The sequence below is a fragment of the Danio rerio genome, chromosome 4 (genome assembly GCF_052040795.2).
Source record: "Danio rerio strain M-AB ecotype USA chromosome 4, GRCz13ab, whole genome shotgun sequence".
Taxonomy (NCBI): domain Eukaryota; kingdom Metazoa; phylum Chordata; class Actinopteri; order Cypriniformes; family Danionidae; genus Danio; species Danio rerio.
Genome location: NC_141024.2, coordinates 40,442,833 through 40,458,555, shown reverse-complemented (window position 1 = coordinate 40,458,555; position 15,723 = coordinate 40,442,833). Strand labels below are relative to the sequence as shown.

The window sequence follows — 15,723 nt, the reverse complement described above, 5'->3', positions numbered from 1 at the left end:
TCCAGGCAACTTGCAGTGTAATCTCCTCCACTTGTAGGTCTCTGAGCTGCAGCAACACCTAAGCGCTCTGACACACAGACACAAAAGAAACCATTGCTTTTAACCTCCTCTTGGAGAGGAGAGAGTCTCCGACCCTGGATCTCAGCTCTTCTATGGAGGGACTGTCAGGAATCCTGTAAGAGCATCCCATCCACACAACCTCTTGCCATAAAAACAAAGCAGAATGTGTGGTGAAGGAACTCCGGGTTGACAGAGCCTTGTCCTTGCTCCAAGCAATGTGCTAACAAGGTGCTGAACAGAGTGACGGCGGCACAAAGGTTAGCGCTTATGACTACGGATCAGAAGGTTCTCGGTTACGGAAACCAAGAAACTGTGTATGAGAGAGTGCGTAAGTGTATGAGTGGCACTTGTGCAAGCGGAGCAGGGACGTGCCAGCGATCAGAATGAACTGGAGTTTGTGCCAAGACTGGCGTTCCAAAGTGGCAGTTCCCATATGGTCTAGCGGTTAGGATTCCTGGTTTTCACCCAGGCGGCCCGGGTTCGACTCCCGGTATGGGAAGGCTTGAGTGCTTTTGCTTGTGTCCTTTTTGGCCAGCGGTCGGACTGCAGCTACCTTATAGGATGTGGTTGTGAAACTGCCCCGTAAGCCTTCGATAGCTCAGTTGGTAGAGCGGAGGACTGTAGGTGGGATGATGGCAATCCTTAGGTCGCTGGTTCGACTGCGGCTCGAAGGACATCTTTTGCGCTCAGAGCCACTTTCTTGCCTTCGCCAAGTGAGTTCACCACTGCTCAAAGTTCAGCATGGAGGTGAAAAGGAAGTTCCCTGACCGGGAATCGAACCCGGGCCGCGGCGGTGAGAGCGCCGAATCCTAACCACTAGACCACCAGGGAAGGTCTGGCTGAAGGTTGCCCTCAAGTCTAGCTGTGGGCCTCCACCCAGGTGTGCTGCAGCTGCTCTGACAAAAATAACTCTAACCTTTGCAACCTCCTCCTGGGGAAGAGAAAGTCTCAGAGCCTGGATCACAGTTCTTCTTGGGAGGGACTGTCACATGCTCGGTGTAAGAGCATCCTATCGACACCACAACTTGCCATGACAACAAAGCACAGCATGCGTTGAAGGAACTCCGTGTTCACCGAGCCGTGTCCTCTTTCCAATCAGCATGCTACTGAGCACTGCTGATGCGGACTGGGCCAGTGGCGCAATGGATAACGCGTCTGACTACGGATCAGAAGATTCTAGGTTCGACTCCTGGCTGGCTCGTTCAGGATCTTTTTGCGTTGCTCTCAGTGCAGTGCGGTCGCGGTTTGCCCCTGCCGGAGTTGTTCGGTTCTACTCTGGAGTGAATCGAGTTTCTGGGGCCGCCAGCACAGTGCCTGTGGGGTGCTCTCCTGGGTTCAAAGGCTGCCCCAACTGCTCTCATGTCTTGGTCCCGTACATCCCTCAGGACTTCCAGAAGAAACCAGTACAGCCACTCTCCTGGGAAGACGGCAGTGACAGCTTGTAGACCAAAATGTTTGCTGTGAGGCTAAGGCGTTCTACTGCAGCACAGACACGCATTCGAAAAGCAGACAATATTCAAAAACAAAGTGCCAGCCTAAAACAAGATTGCAGTCAAAATGACCACCTCAGACAAGTGTGAGCAATGTTTCCGTCTCTGTTATATGTCGGCAAATATGTCACACAGTGCAGACGCTCATACTACTGAAAAGGAAGTTACCTGACTGAGATAGGTATAAATAGAAATCGGAGCCTGCTCCAAATGGCCTGGTCAGCTCCAAGCGGGTGAGACTTGAGCTCCAAGTGGGCTGTAAAAACCTCCTGGAGTTTTCATTCATTTAATGTCTGGTACAAGACACTGCGCCCAACCAGTTATGTTTGAATGTCAAACCTACCCCAACCCTTAACCCAACCTCACAGTTTCCTGCTGTGTTTTATCAACCTCCCAACCTACCCCAACTCTTAACCCAACCTCACAGTAACAAACCTCCATGTGGGTTTCATTGATTCAATGTCTCGTACATGGCACAGAATACAACCTATCGCAGTTTATTAAAATCACACCTACCCCAGCCCTAGGCCCAACCTCACGGTAACCTGCTGTGTTTTATTCAATTTTACTCCTACCCCAACCCTAAACACAACCTCAGAGTAAGCAGTTTATATATTTTTTTTTTATTTTTGTGAATGTCTACTACAGCTACATCAATCGCAAACCCAGCCTACGTGCGGCATAAGTGCCTACCACTTAGAGGTCATCCAGGCAACTTGCAGTGTAATCTCCTCCACTTGTAGGTCTCTGAGCTGCAGCAACACCTAAGCGCTCTGACACACAGACACAAAAGAAACCATTGCTTTTAACCTCCTCTTGGAGAGGAGAGAGTCTCCGACCCTGGATCTCAGCTCTTCTATGGAGGGACTGTCAGGAATCCTGTAAGAGCATCCCATCCACACAACCTCTTGCCATAAAAACAAAGCAGAATGTGTGGTGAAGGAACTCCGGGTTGACAGAGCCTTGTCCTTGCTCCAAGCAATGTGCTAACAAGGTGCTGAACAGAGTGACGGCGGCACAAAGGTTAGCGCTTATGACTACGGATCAGAAGGTTCTCGGTTACGGAAACCAAGAAACTGTGTATGAGAGAGTGCGTAAGTGTATGAGTGGCACTTGTGCAAGCGGAGCAGGGACGTGCCAGCGATCAGAATGAACTGGAGTTTGTGCCAAGACTGGCGTTCCAAAGTGGCAGTTCCCATATGGTCTAGCGGTTAGGATTCCTGGTTTTCACCCAGGCGGCCCGGGTTCGACTCCCGGTATGGGAAGGCTTGAGTGCTTTTGCTTGTGTCCTTTTTGGCCAGCGGTCGGACTGCAGCTACCTTATAGGATGTGGTTGTGAAACTACCCCGTAAGCCTTTGATAGCTCAGTTGGTAGAGCGGAGGACTGTAGGTGGGATGATGGCAATCCTTAGGTCGCTGGTTCGACTCCGGCTCGAAGGACATCTTTTGCGCTCAGAGCCACTTTCTTGCCTTCGCCAAGTGAGTTCACCACTGCTCAAAGTTCAGCATGGAGGTGAAAAGGAAGTTCCCTGACCGGGAATCGAACCCGGGCCGCGGCGGTGAGAGCGCCGAATCCTAACCACTAGACCACCAGGGAAGGTCTGGCTGAAGGTTGCCCTCAAGTCTAGCTGTGGGCCTCCACCCAGGTGTGCTGCAGCTGCTCTGACAAAAATAACTCTAACCTTTGCAACCTCCTCCTGGGGAAGAGAAAGTCTCAGAGCCTGGATCACAGTTCTTCTTGGGAGGGACTGTCACATGCTCGGTGTAAGAGCATCCTATCGACACCACAACTTGCCATGACAACAAAGCACAGCATGCGTTGAAGGAACTCCGTGTTCACCGAGCCGTGTCCTCTTTCCAATCAGCATGCTACTGAGCACTGCTGACGCGGACTGGGCCAGTGGCGCAATGGATAACGCGTCTGACTACGGATCAGAAGATTCTAGGTTCGACTCCTGGCTGGCTCGTTCAGGATCTTTTTGCGTTGCTCTCAGTGCAGTGCGGTCGCGGTTTGCCCCTGCCGGAGTTGTTCGGTTCTACTCTGGAGTGAATCGAGTTTCTGGGGCCGCCAGCACAGTGCCTGTGGGGTGCTCTCCTGGGTTCAAAGGCTGCCCCAACTGCTCTCATGTCTTGGTCCCGTACATCCCTCAGGACTTCCAGAAGAAACCAGTACAGCCACTCTCCTGGGAAGACGGCAGTGACAGCTTGTAGACCAAAATGTTTGCTGTGAGGCTAAGGCGTTCTACTGCAGCACAGACACGCATTCGAAAAGCAGACAATATTCAAAAACAAAGTGCCAGCCTAAAACAAGATTGCAGTCAAAATGACCACCTCAGACAAGTGTGAGCAATGTTTCCGTCTCTGTTATATGTCGGCAAATATGTCACACAGTGCAGACGCTCATACTACTGAAAAGGAAGTTACCTGACTGAGATAGGTATAAATAGAAATCGGAGCCTGCTCCAAATGGCCTGGTCAGCTCCAAGCGGGTGAGACTTGAGCTCCAAGTGGGCTGTAAAAACCTCCTGGAGTTTTCATTCATTTAATGTCTGGTACAAGACACTGCGCCCAACCAGTTATGTTTGAATGTCAAACCTACCCCAACCCTTAACCCAACCTCACAGTTTCCTGCTGTGTTTTATCAACCTCCCAACCTACCCCAACTCTTAACCCAACCTCACAGTAACAAACCTCCATGTGGGTTTCATTGATTCAATGTCTCGTACATGGCACAGAATACAACCTATCGCAGTTTATTAAAATCACACCTACCCCAGCCCTAGGCCCAACCTCACGGTAACCTGCTGTGTTTTATTCAATTTTACTCCTACCCCAACCCTAAACACAACCTCAGAGTAAGCAGTTTATATATATTTTTTTATTTTTGTGAATGTCTACTACAGCTACATCAATCGCAAACCCAGCCTACGTGCGGCATAAGTGCCTACCACTTAGAGGTCATCCAGGCAACTTGCAGTGTAATCTCCTCCACTTGTAGGTCTCTGAGCTGCAGCAACACCTAAGCGCTCTGACACACAGACACAAAAGAAACCATTGCTTTTAACCTCCTCTTGGAGAGGAGAGAGTCTCCGACCCTGGATCTCAGCTCTTCTATGGAGGGACTGTCAGAAATCCTGTAAGAGCATCCCATCCACACAACCTCTTGCCATAAAAACAAAGCAGAATGTGTGGTGAAGGAACTCCGGGTTGACAGAGCCTTGTCCTTGCTTCAAGCAATGTGCTAACAAGGTGCTGAACAGAGTGACGGCGGCACAAAGGTTAGCGCTTATGACTACGGATCAGAAGGTTCTCGGTTACGGAAACCAAGAAACTGTGTATGAGAGAGTGCGTAAGTGTATGAGTGGCACTTGTGCAAGCGGAGCAGGGACGTGCCAGCGATCAGAATGAACTGGAGTTTGTGCCAAGACTGGCGTTCCAAAGTGGCAGTTCCCATATGGTCTAGCGGTTAGGATTCCTGGTTTTCACCCAGGCGGCCCGGGTTCGACTCCCGGTATGGGAAGGCTTGAGTGCTTTTGCTTGTGTCCTTTTTGGCCAGCGGTCGGACTGCAGCTACGTTATAGGATGTGGTTGTGAAACTGCCCCGTAAGCCTTTGATAGCTCAGTTGGTAGAGCGGAGGACTGTAGGTGGGGTGATGGCAATCCTTAGGTCGCTGGTTCGACTCCGGCTCGAAGGACATCTTTTGCGCTCAGAGCCACTTTCTTGCCTTCGCCAAGTGAGTTCACCACTGCTCAAAGTTCAGCATGGAGGTGAAAAGGAAGTTCCCTGACCGGGAATCGAACCCGGGCCGCGGCGGTGAGAGCGCCGAATCCTAACCACTAGACCACCAGGGAAGGTCTGGCTGAAGGTTGCCCTCAAGTCTAGCTGTGGGCCTCCACCCAGGTGTGCTGCAGCTGCTCTGACAAAAATAACTCTAACCTTTGCAACCTCCTCCTGGGGAAGAGAAAGTCTCAGAGCCTGGATCACAGTTCTTCTTGGTAGGGACTGTCACACGCTCGGTGTAAGAGCATCCTATCGACACCACAACTTGCCATGACAACAAAGCACAGCATGCGTTGAAGGAACTCCGTGTTCACCGAGCCGTGTCCTCTTTCCAATCAGCATGCTACTGAGCACTGCTGACGCGGACTGGGCCAGTGGCGCAATGGATAACGCGTCTGTCTACGGATCAGAAGATTCTAGGTTCGACTCCTGGCTGGCTCGTTCAGGATCTTTTTGCGTTGCTCTCAGTGCAGTGCGGTCGCGGTTTGCCCCTGCCGGAGTTGTTCGGTTCTACTCTGGAGTGAATCGAGTTTCTGGGGCCGCCAGCACAGTGCCTGTGGGGTGCTCTCCTGGGTTCAAAGGCTGCCCCAACTGCTCTCATGTCTTGGTCCCGTACATCCCTCAGGACTTCCAGAAGAAACCAGTACAGCCACTCTCCTGGGAAGACGGCAGTGACAGCTTGTAGACCAAAATGTTTGCTGTGAGGCTAAGGCGTTCTACTGCAGCACAGACACGCATTCGAAAAGCAGACAATATTCAAAAACAAAGTGCCAGCCTAAAACAAGATTGCAGTCAAAATGACCACCTCAGACAAGTGTGAGCAATGTTTCCGTCTCTGTTATATGTCGGCAAATATGTCACACAGTGCAGACGCTCATACTACTGAAAAGGAAGTTACCTGACTGAGAAAGGTATAAATAGAAATCGGAGCCTGCTCCAAATGGCCTGGTCAGCTCCAAGCGGGTGAGACTTGAGCTCCAAGTGGGCTGTAAAAACCTCCTGGAGTTTTCATTCATTTAATGTCTGGTACAAGACACTGCGCCCAACCAGTTATGTTTGAATGTCAAACCTACCCCAATCCTTAACCCAACCTCACAGTTTCCTGCTGTGTTTTATCAACCTCCCAACCTACCCCAACTCTTAACCCAACCTCACAGTAACAAACCTCCATGTGGGTTTCATTGATTCAATGTCTCGTACATGGCACAGAATACAACCTATCGCAGTTTATTAAAATCACACCTACCCCAGCCCTAGGCCCAACCTCACGGTAACCTGCTGTGTTTTATTCAATTTTACTCCTACCCCAACCCTAAACACAACCTCAGAGTAAGCAGTTTATATATTTTTTTTTTATTTTTGTGAATGTCTACTACAGCTACATCAATCGCAAACCCAGCCTACGTGCGGCATAAGTGCCTACCACTTAGAGGTCATCCAGGCAACTTGCAGTGTAATCTCCTCCACTTGTAGGTCTCTGAGCTGCAGCAACACCTAAGCGCTCTGACACACAGACACAAAAGAAACCATTGCTTTTAACCTCCTCTTGGAGAGGAGAGAGTCTCCGACCCTGGATCTCAGCTCTTCTATGGAGGGACTGTCAGGAATCCTGTAAGAGCATCCCATCCACACAACCTCTTGCCATAAAAACAAAGCAGAATGTGTGGTGAAGGAACTCCGGGTTGACAGAGCCTTGTCCTTGCTCCAAGCAATGTGCTAACAAGGTGCTGAACAGAGTGACGGCGGCACAAAGGTTAGCGCTTATGACTACGGATCAGAAGGTTCTCGGTTACGGAAACCAAGAAACTGTGTATGAGAGAGTGCGTAAGTGTATGAGTGGCACTTGTGCAAGCGGAGCAGGGACGTGCCAGCGATCAGAATGAACTGGAGTTTGTGCCAAGACTGGCGTTCCAAAGTGGCAGTTCCCATATGGTCTAGCGGTTAGGATTCCTGGTTTTCACCCAGGCGGCCCGGGTTCGACTCCCGGTATGGGAAGGCTTGAGTGCTTTTGCTTCTGTCCTTTTTGGCCAGCGGTCGGACTGCAGCTACCTTATAGGATGTGGTTGTGAAACTGCCCCGTAAGCCTTTGATAGCTCAGTTGGTAGAGCGGAGGACTGTAGGTGGGATGATGGCAATCCTTAGGTCGCTGGTTCGACTCCGGCTCGAAGGACATCTTTTGCGCTCAGAGCCACTTTCTTGCCTTCGCCAAGTGAGTTCACCACTGCTCAAAGTTCAGCATGGAGGTGAAAAGGAAGTTCCCTGACCGGGAATCGAACCCGGGCCGCGGCGGTGAGAGCGCCGAATCCTAACGCGTCTGACTACGGATCAGAAGATTCTAGGTTCGACTCCTGGCTGGCTCGTTCAGGATCTTTTTGCGTTGCTCTCAGTGCAGTGCGGTCGCGGTTTGCCCCTGCCGGAGTTGTTCGGTTCTACTCTGGAGTGAATCGAGTTTCTGGGGCCGCCAGCACAGTGCCTGTGGGGTGCTCTCCTGGGTTCAAAGGCTGCCCCAACTGCTCTCATGTCTTGGTCCCGTACATCCCTCAGGACTTCCAGAAGAAACCAGTACAGCCACTCTCCTGGGAAGACGGCAGTGACAGCTTGTAGACCAAAATGTTTGCTGTGAGGCTAAGGCGTTCTACTGCAGCACAGACACGCATTCGAAAAGCAGACAATATTCAAAAACAAAGTGCCAGCCTAAAACAAGATTGCAGTCAAAATGACCACCTCAGACAAGTGTGAGCAATGTTTCCGTCTCTGTTATATGTCGGCAAATATGTCACACAGTGCAGACGCTCATACTACTGAAAAGGAAGTTACCTGACTGAGATAGGTATAAATAGAAATCGGAGCCTGCTCCAAATGGCCTGGTCAGCTCCAAGCGGGTGAGACTTGAGCTCCAAGTGGGCTGTAAAAACCTCCTGGAGTTTTCATTCATTTAATGTCTGGTACAAGACACTGCGCCCAACCAGTTATGTTTGAATGTCAAACCTACCCCAACCCTTAACCCAACCTCACAGTTTCCTGCTGTGTTTTATCAACCTCCCAACCTACCCCAACTCTTAACCCAACCTCACAGTAACAAACCTCCATGTGGGTTTCATTGATTCAATGTCTCGTACATGGCACAGAATACAACCTATCGCAGTTTATTAAAATCACACCTACCCCAGCCCTAGGCCCAACCTCACGGTAACCTGCTGTGTTTTATTCAATTTTACTCCTACCCCAACCCTAACACAACCTCAGAGTAAGCAGTTTATATATATTTTTTTATTTTTGTGAATGTCTACTACAGCTACATCAATCGCAAACCCAGCCTACGTGCGGCATAAGTGCCTACCACTTAGAGGTCATCCAGGCAACTTGCAGTGTAATCTCCTCCACTTGTAGGTCTCTGAGCTGCAGCAACACCTAAGCGCTCTGACACACAGACACAAAAGAAACCATTGCTTTTAACCTCCTCTTGGAGAGGAGAGAGTCTCCGACCCTGGATCTCAGCTCTTCTATGGAGGGACTGTCAGGAATCCTGTAAGAGCATCCCATCCACACAACCTCTTGCCATAAAAACAAAGCAGAATGTGTGGTGAAGGAACTCCGGGTTGACAGAGCCTTGTCCTTGCTCCAAGCAATGTGCTAACAAGGTGCTGAACAGAGTGACGGCGGCACAAAGGTTAGCGCTTATGACTACGGATCAGAAGGTTCTCGGTTACGGAAACCAAGAAACTGTGTATGAGAGAGTGCGTAAGTGTATGAGTGGCACTTGTGCAAGCGGAGCAGGGACGTGCCAGCGATCAGAATGAACTGGAGTTTGTGCCAAGACTGGCGTTCCAAAGTGGCAGTTCCCATATGGTCTAGCGGTTAGGATTCCTGGTTTTCACCCAGGCGGCCCGGGTTCGACTCCCGGTATGGGAAGGCTTGAGTGCTTTTGCTTGTGTCCTTTTTGGCCAGCGGTCGGACTGCAGCTACCTTATAGGATGTGGTTGTGAAACTGCCCCGTAAGCCTTCGATAGCTCAGTTGGTAGAGCGGAGGACTGTAGGTGGGGTGATGGCAATCCTTAGGTCGCTGGTTCGACTCCGGCTCGAAGGACATCTTTTGCGCTCAGAGCCACTTTCTTGCCTTCGCCAAGTGAGTTCACCACTGCTCAAAGTTCAGCATGGAGGTGAAAAGGAAGTTCCCTGACCGGGAATCGAACCCGGGCCGCGGCGGTGAGAGCGCCGAATCCTAACCACTAGACCACCAGGGAAGGTCTGGCTGAAGGTTGCCCTCAAGTCTAGCTGTGGGCCTCCACCCAGGTGTGCTGCAGCTGCTCTGACAAAAATAACTCTAACCTTTGCAACCTCCTCCTGGGGAAGAGAAAGTCTCAGAGCCTGGATCACAGTTCTTCTTGGTAGGGACTGTCACACGCTCGGTGTAAGAGCATCCTATCGACACCACAACTTGCCATGACAACAAAGCACAGCATGCGTTGAAGGAACTCCGTGTTCACCGAGCCGTGTCCTCTTTCCAATCAGCATGCTACTGAGCACTGCTGACGCGGACTGGGCCAGTGGCGCAATGGATAACGCGTCTGACTACGGATCAGAAGATTCTAGGTTCGACTCCTGGCTGGCTCGTTCAGGATCTTTTTGCGTTGCTCTCAGTGCAGTGCGGTCACGGTTTGCCCCTGCCGGAGTTGTTCGGTTCTACTCTGGAGTGAATCGAGTTTCTGGGGCCGCCAGCACAGTGCCTGTGGGGTGCTCTCCTGGGTTCAAAGGCTGCCCCAACTGCTCTCATGTCTTGGTCCCGTACATCCCTCAGGACTTCCAGAAGAAACCAGTACAGCCACTCTCCTGGGAAGACGGCAGTGACAGCTTGTAGACCAAAATGTTTGCTGTGAGGCTAAGGCGTTCTACTGCAGCACAGACACGCATTCGAAAAGCAGACAATATTCAAAAACAAAGTGCCAGCCTAAAACAAGATTGCAGTCAAAATGACCACCTCGAACAAGTGTGAGCAATGTTTCCGTCTCTGTTATATGTCAGCAAATATGCCACACAGTGCAGACTGGGCCAGTGGCGCATACTGGCACCTGTAAGTCGTGGTTAGTCTTGGCTACACCGGCCAATCACGTTCCGAGTTGGAACCAGGATTTTTTTCTAATTCATGGTTACGCTGGCCAATCACGTCCCGAGCTGGAATCAAGATTCACCCTATTCTTGGTTACGGCAGCCAATCATGTTCCGAGTTACAATGAATGCTATGGCCAATCAGAGCCCTTATACCATTCAAGATTTGTACTGTAATAACAGATTTCGTTGCAGATTAATTCGGACAACAATTACAAAGTAAGTATTTTTATAACAAGTTGGTTTAAATGAATACCCATTATAGTAACATTAATTACTACAACACGATTATTATATGATTGTTATAGATGTTGTATAACGTTATTTGGTAAGATTAACTTAGCCGACCAAGCACTCTTTAAAGTTTTACTACAAACATTTTAATGCAGTTATTATACATTACAACACTTTATATTATTATTTACTACCATAGTTACAATAATGCCCGTGCATTATTCTAACACATCAATGAATCACTCACTTATAATAAATATAAGGCTCATTTCATCAGTCACTGATTATAAACAAATATTATAATAACGCTCACATATCACTACATCACTAATCATAAACTAATCTAATAAATCAATCACAAAGCAAAAAAACAATATGGATCACGCATGAATGCATCACTAATAATAAACCAATAATATAATAATGCTCACACATTAATTCATCACTAATAATAAAGCGATAATATAAGGGTCACACATTAATGCATCTTCATTAATAAACCAATAATATAATAATGCACACACATTAATTCATCCCTAATTATAATCCAGTAACAAAGTTAACATTAATAATCTTCTTTAATTTTCTATTTCACAGACATAGATTAAATTTAGTAACAGACTAAAATATAAGTAACTTCAATTTAAAGTAATAGTTTGATATATTGAATATGTTTGAATACAGTTGTGCCTTGTCTACTAAAGAAAGAAAAGTGATTGATTTATGTTTAATACAAGCAAGGCGTTGTATTGCTTTATGCTGGAAAAAAGTTAATCGCCCCTCCATTGGATTTTGGTTGAGAAACCTTATAACATGCTTGGCTCTTGAAAAGCTCACATATATAATAAGGAAAAAATCCTCTGATTTTTGTGACATCTGGTAATTGTTTTTGAACTTTGTAAAAAAACGGATATATTAAAGAAGCTTCGGAAGTCTGAAGTTGTGGGATGTGAATTGGTGCTTTATTTTATTTTTATTTATTTATTTATTATATTTTTATGTATATATGTATATGTGTAATTTATTATTTTATTTTTTTGCATTTTTTTAATTATTTATTTATTTTTATATTTTTTTCCCTAAGCCTGTCTAGGGTAAGTTTTGGGTTCAATACTCAATAAAGACATGTTATACAAACGTACAAGTTTGAATGCACTGCTTTTACATGTAATCAAACAATAGTTTTCAAAATGTAGAAAATATTTTCTTTTTGGAAATGAAAATGTTGTCTTCAAAAAAAATTACGTTACATGTACATTATTACATTACAAAAGAGATAAAATAAAATTTCACTTATTCACTGTCTCAACTGGGACAAACATTGTTATTAATGATATAATTATTTTATTGATGGCAGCCTGAATCTGACAGATAGAGGCAACAAAAGTAAAGGAAGCTAACAAAGGAAAGTCATACAGAAAACTGTCCCCAGAGGCAGTACTGGACAAGACCAAAGAAACTTAAATGAGCACCATGAAGATGTGATTAACAGAAAACATCTGCTGGGTTTCTTTGAAATCCAGTTTGGTGAATTTTGTGGCCAAACATTCAGGTGGGTGGCTGAAAGTGCACTAGGTTATACTGCTTACCTGGCAGCTATAAGGAGGGACCCCACAGGAGGAAGAAAAGACTCCAAAAGAACATGCCCACAACAAAGTGAGTTTAAGAGAATATATTGAGCTCGTTAATTCTGGCAAAATTGCCATTGCCATGAAGGAATAGCAATATAATGGGAAAGCTCCCCAGCACTCTGCTCCCACCCAGCACTCTGCAACGGCCCAGCACTCTGCCATGACCCAACACACTGCTCCTACCCAGCACTCTGCCATGACCCAACACACTCCTATCAAGCACTCTGCTCCTACCCAGCACTCTGACTAGGGTACCCCCAGGATCCTCCAAATGAAATTCAAGGCTTTTTAAGACTTTTTCAATACCATTTCAAATGAAATTTAATGCCAACTTTGTACTCATTCCGACAAAAGTATAAGGGAAAAATGTCAAATCTGTATAAAGTTTGAACCCTAGAAAATAATGATGTACAATTGGGCTACTTGAATTAAGTAAAGCATTTTATTTTAATTTTCTGTTATATTTAATACATGCGCAACAGTGTGGTCAGCACCCAGTAGTGAATATGAAGGTCCAACTGAAGGTCAAACATGACCACAAACTCGTTGGCCTTATTGACCTGGTCAGTCAGTTCTTTAGTTATAAAAGGATCTGAATTAAGTAATATATGCAGTTTTGTTGCTTCCACACAAGAATGTAACTGCAAACTCATAGTCTGGAAACATGGTTTTAAAAACCTTTGTAATGTTCTAATTTGATGTAAAAAGAGTGGTGCTCAGGGATTGTTTTAGGGACCCGCATCACATCTGCCTGCAGAGCTATTGTTGAGCCACGGTAAGATAGGGTGTTCCTTTGCTGTGGTGGCAGTGTTGGGCAAGCTACTTGAAAAATTTAATGAGCTAAGCTATTAGCTACTCTACTTAAAAGCTTACCTCTTAGAAATGTATCAGGCTAAGCTATAAACTCCTTGGCAAAAGTAGCCTAGCTACATCCAAGCTATTTTTACAATTTTCATATTTAAATCAAAGCAAGTTAAATCCAAGTCAATCATATCTTAGTGATCAATAAAACTGTCAATGAAAAATAATTTAGTTCAGTTATTTACTGTAAATAATATGCTGTACCAAACAGAAACAAATTATAGTATATAACAGCAAAAAGTAAAAATCCAATAAAACCAGGTGTTACACAATTAAAATACTATAGTCATTTATAGTAAAGGGAAATACTCTGCAATAAGCATTATATTGTATATATATTTACAACTCTTCATTAATGAATTACACCCTAATCTAATCTCTCTCAGTCATCTTTCAATCAAGCAAGCTTCTAGTGTCAGCCCAATGATTGGTGACATCACCAACCGGAGCGAGACGTGGCAGTAACGCATCAAAAACTTTGTTATCGACCACCGTAAAACAGGAAGAAGAAACTGTCATTCTTCTAATGTAGAAATTTCTTCATTACTGATCGTTAAAGCTGTTTTAGTAATCAGAGAGGTTTCCGCTGCACAGAACTGCACAACAGGTGGTTGGCACTATCAAGCAGTGCTACATGCGGTGTGTTTGGCAACCCCCCACATGGAAGTCCAGGGCTGTTACACCCATTGTCGCTAACGTTAGCTTAAAAGATTTCTGGCATCAACATCATTAGGTGTTGCGGTCATTTCCTGGCACAGGCTTAACCCAAACGCAATTCGGATTCCTAGGCCACATCGACACTTTCCCATTTTAGCCAACAAACTGGACTAGCCACTATCTTGTTCTGTAACTCACCTCAAGTAACCATATGACGGGTGCGCACGCTTTTACGCTTTCTGCTATGACGTGGAGCGCGAGGTGCACTCAACGTTACGCTGCATGAATTTTTAATTAGCCTACATTAGTAACAGTTCATTTTGTTACGGTATGAACTTAATCCTAGGAAAGGCAAAAATAAATGAATAAAATTAAGACCTTTGTAATGAAATTAAAGACTTTGTATACCAAATTCAAGCCTATTAAAGAGCATATTGTAGGTTAGACACCCCAGTGAGTCAATGTGAAGAAAAATAAAGTAAGAACGAGATTAAAAAAAAAAAAAAAAAAAAAAAAACTTAAAGTACGCTATTACGGCATCTGGAGTCGTTTATAGTGGTAATTTTTTTCTTCCGTATCTAAAAATCGCTAGACCAGAAGTGACGTCGAAATGGGGAGAAGTGCGATAGTTTCACAATGGATCCTAATGAGAGTTCAGTCGAGGAAATCGCAAATGTGTATTTAAATAAGTACGATGGCCCTAAGCCATATAATTATGAACCTGCAATGCGGCCAAGAGATCAGGGGCAGGCTAATAGACAAAACAGCAGTCAGAGAAGACAAGTTGAGCTGTGGTGTGAGGAGAACCAGTGGAGAACAGGGCAGGTGTCTTGGTGAGGGATTAGTGTTGGCTTAAACATAAGCTAGGGAAATCTAATGAGGAAATAGCAAAACTACCATAGCTTATCGATAAGTATTAATAAAATGACCATACATATTATACATGAGGGATATGTATTATAATTGTTATTATAATTGTTATTTACATTATGTATTCAATGATATATAATACCGAGTAAATACAAAAAAAGTACATATATATATTTGTATTTACTTGTTTTTATTAATGTACATAATAAATAATATTATAATATATATATATATATATATATATATATATATATATATATATATATATATATATATATATATATAACTATTTTATTCATTTCTAAATTACTTATCCTTTTAACAGACCTATACTACTTTGTGATGTCACTTTTTTTTTTGTTTTTGTGGCAAATGTGAGGCAATGGTTACAGCTGAAGAGAGTCAGTGCTGCAGGGAGATACATGCATACTGGGCCTTAGTGGAGAACGTGACACCAACACTGGATGTGCAGTGCCTGACTCTGCACCCAGGCTTTGAGGCTTGTTGTCTAAACCCGTATGTGCTATAGATTGCATATATGCACTTTAGGCAGGAGCATGGACCTCTCCAGGCCAGCAGACATGAGTATGTTGAGGGCAGACATTTTGCTAAATAGTGGGATGTATATCATGTAAATTAAACATTATTACAAAAACAATAATGCTTGTTTTTGTTTATTTGCTAACAGCACAAGATAACCAGTATTGACACTTTGTCCTTAACTCTAGACAATACCACTACACAGCATATAGACAAGTTGTCCGCTGGGCCTATGGCATTCTGGGCAGACACATCAGGAAGCCCTTACCTGCATGTGTTGTTTCAGCTATCAGACGACAGTTTCCAGCAGAGGGAGGAGTTTACAAAGGTTTTGAATGGCCCCAATTTGGTGACAATCAATAAAAATACAAGATGTCTCACTGTGTAAAATGTCAAAGATTAAATAAACAAATCTGTATAGGTTCGTATAATTCAAGTCTTATCGACCCTAATTCAAGTGTTATTCATATGGTGCAAAATCATTGGAAATATT

The 15,723-nt window shown here is 45.3% G+C and overlaps 17 non-coding genes across 17 annotated transcripts; 13 read left to right on the top strand and 4 right to left on the bottom strand.

Moving 5' to 3' along the window:
* The first annotated feature begins 487 nt into the window (after positions 1–487).
* trnae-uuc (transfer RNA glutamic acid (anticodon UUC)) lies at positions 488–559 on the top strand. The gene has a single exon. It is a non-coding gene; the product is annotated as a tRNA-Glu (tRNA).
* A 260-nt stretch (positions 560–819) lies between these two features.
* Positions 820–891, bottom strand: trnae-cuc (transfer RNA glutamic acid (anticodon CUC)). The gene has a single exon. It is a non-coding gene; the product is annotated as a tRNA-Glu (tRNA).
* Positions 892–1,188: 297 nt separating this feature from the next.
* On the top strand, positions 1,189–1,261 carry trnar-acg (transfer RNA arginine (anticodon ACG)). The gene has a single exon. It is a non-coding gene; the product is annotated as a tRNA-Arg (tRNA).
* A 1,482-nt stretch (positions 1,262–2,743) lies between these two features.
* On the top strand, positions 2,744–2,815 carry trnae-uuc (transfer RNA glutamic acid (anticodon UUC)). Its single transcript has one exon. It is a non-coding gene; the product is annotated as a tRNA-Glu (tRNA).
* Positions 2,816–2,903: 88 nt separating this feature from the next.
* Positions 2,904–2,990, top strand: trnay-gua (transfer RNA tyrosine (anticodon GUA)). The gene is given in 2 exon segments: positions 2,904–2,940; positions 2,955–2,990. It is a non-coding gene; the product is annotated as a tRNA-Tyr (tRNA).
* An 85-nt stretch (positions 2,991–3,075) lies between these two features.
* Positions 3,076–3,147, bottom strand: trnae-cuc (transfer RNA glutamic acid (anticodon CUC)). The gene has a single exon. It is a non-coding gene; the product is annotated as a tRNA-Glu (tRNA).
* Positions 3,148–3,444: 297 nt separating this feature from the next.
* trnar-acg (transfer RNA arginine (anticodon ACG)) lies at positions 3,445–3,517 on the top strand. Its single transcript has one exon. It is a non-coding gene; the product is annotated as a tRNA-Arg (tRNA).
* Positions 3,518–4,998: 1,481 nt separating this feature from the next.
* trnae-uuc (transfer RNA glutamic acid (anticodon UUC)) lies at positions 4,999–5,070 on the top strand. The gene has a single exon. It is a non-coding gene; the product is annotated as a tRNA-Glu (tRNA).
* Positions 5,071–5,158: 88 nt separating this feature from the next.
* Positions 5,159–5,245, top strand: trnay-gua (transfer RNA tyrosine (anticodon GUA)). The gene is given in 2 exon segments: positions 5,159–5,195; positions 5,210–5,245. It is a non-coding gene; the product is annotated as a tRNA-Tyr (tRNA).
* Positions 5,246–5,330: 85 nt separating this feature from the next.
* Positions 5,331–5,402, bottom strand: trnae-cuc (transfer RNA glutamic acid (anticodon CUC)). The gene has a single exon. It is a non-coding gene; the product is annotated as a tRNA-Glu (tRNA).
* A 297-nt stretch (positions 5,403–5,699) lies between these two features.
* On the top strand, positions 5,700–5,772 carry trnar-acg (transfer RNA arginine (anticodon ACG)). The gene has a single exon. It is a non-coding gene; the product is annotated as a tRNA-Arg (tRNA).
* A 1,482-nt stretch (positions 5,773–7,254) lies between these two features.
* Positions 7,255–7,326, top strand: trnae-uuc (transfer RNA glutamic acid (anticodon UUC)). The gene has a single exon. It is a non-coding gene; the product is annotated as a tRNA-Glu (tRNA).
* An 88-nt stretch (positions 7,327–7,414) lies between these two features.
* trnay-gua (transfer RNA tyrosine (anticodon GUA)) lies at positions 7,415–7,501 on the top strand. Its single transcript is given in 2 exon segments — positions 7,415–7,451; positions 7,466–7,501. It is a non-coding gene; the product is annotated as a tRNA-Tyr (tRNA).
* Positions 7,502–9,171: 1,670 nt separating this feature from the next.
* Positions 9,172–9,243, top strand: trnae-uuc (transfer RNA glutamic acid (anticodon UUC)). Its single transcript has one exon. It is a non-coding gene; the product is annotated as a tRNA-Glu (tRNA).
* Positions 9,244–9,331: 88 nt separating this feature from the next.
* Positions 9,332–9,418, top strand: trnay-gua (transfer RNA tyrosine (anticodon GUA)). The gene is given in 2 exon segments: positions 9,332–9,368; positions 9,383–9,418. It is a non-coding gene; the product is annotated as a tRNA-Tyr (tRNA).
* Positions 9,419–9,503: 85 nt separating this feature from the next.
* trnae-cuc (transfer RNA glutamic acid (anticodon CUC)) lies at positions 9,504–9,575 on the bottom strand. The gene has a single exon. It is a non-coding gene; the product is annotated as a tRNA-Glu (tRNA).
* A 297-nt stretch (positions 9,576–9,872) lies between these two features.
* On the top strand, positions 9,873–9,945 carry trnar-acg (transfer RNA arginine (anticodon ACG)). Its single transcript has one exon. It is a non-coding gene; the product is annotated as a tRNA-Arg (tRNA).
* The last annotated feature ends 5,778 nt before the right edge of the window (positions 9,946–15,723 follow it).